A 1306-nucleotide genomic window follows, 5' to 3' on the forward strand; every position below is an offset into this window, starting at 1 on the left:
TTGTATCCTTAGGATTTTAATACAGCACAATCTTTCGCAACATTATCAATTTCAAAGGAAACCATCTCCATCGGGAATGACAGCATTTTAGATTAAACTCCAATTTTTACCAAACTTTTAGCATCTATTGTAAGAGATTTCTAGTGCAAGGATTGTATAGGACCAAGATTATTCCAAATTCCATTCACGTCAATAAACATTTAAAAGTTTTCCTCAACTTAACAGGTTAGTTAACCTTAACAGTATTAATTTAATTCAGACTTATTAACTTATAATAGTTATTAACTACACACAGAACAGAGCAGCACGTGCATTTTTTATGATCCGTAAATTACATCATTGTTCTTGTTCTTTGTTCAGGCCCCTTTTCAAATGACTGTAATGAAACGAAAAACTATAGAAATAGTTATTTAATATTCTTACAATAAAAGACTTAACACCAGCTTTTTACACAAACTATAATCTTTCCCATATCTCCTTTGCTTATCCTTCTCTCCCTTAAGACAAGAATAAATCTTGTGAAATTTGCTACTAAACACAGTCAATAAAACATGTCTTAAGTTTAGACTGCAAAACAAAGCAATCACAGAGTTTACAATTAAAGCAATGTTTTAAAGTTCAAATTGGATTTCTGCCAGACATCGTCGGACCTTCAAAGTTGAAGATTATCTCTCAGAAAATTGTTCATTGCCTTTTCGCAGTTGCAAAACCAACGTTTAAAATAAAAATAAAACTTTAACTTAAAACATAATTCCATTTTATATCCCAGTACTGGGAGCGCAATTTTAAATTGAAATGAACACACACACGCTCTTTCTCATTCACACACACAGACACACGCTATCTTTCTCTCTCTCTCACACACATGCGCCTTCTCTCTCTCACACACACACACACACACACACACACACACACACACACACACACACACACACACACACACACACACACACACACACACACACACACACACTCTCACACACACACACATGCACACTTGATCTCTCACACAGGTCGGTGACCCTTCATCAGAACTGGGAGAGATTAGCAAGGGAACAGTTTTTAACCAGACAGGGAAAGTAGGGAGGGGGAGGATTATGATCAACATTCAATTTAACAATTTCAGTATCATCCTTTTATTATTTAATCTCTCCTGTCTTCCATGGTATCACAGACCTTCCCATTTGTTCTTTCAGATCCAATCATTTTAATACATCACTGGATACAGGAACACATTTATAAATCTCAATTTGTCCTCAATCAATCGGGTAACTTTGCTACAGCCTGATGTATAATTCCCCTGTTT

The sequence above is a fragment of the Heterodontus francisci genome, unplaced genomic scaffold (assembly GCF_036365525.1).
Source record: "Heterodontus francisci isolate sHetFra1 unplaced genomic scaffold, sHetFra1.hap1 HAP1_SCAFFOLD_267, whole genome shotgun sequence".
Classification (NCBI taxonomy): Eukaryota; Metazoa; Chordata; class Chondrichthyes; order Heterodontiformes; family Heterodontidae; genus Heterodontus; species Heterodontus francisci.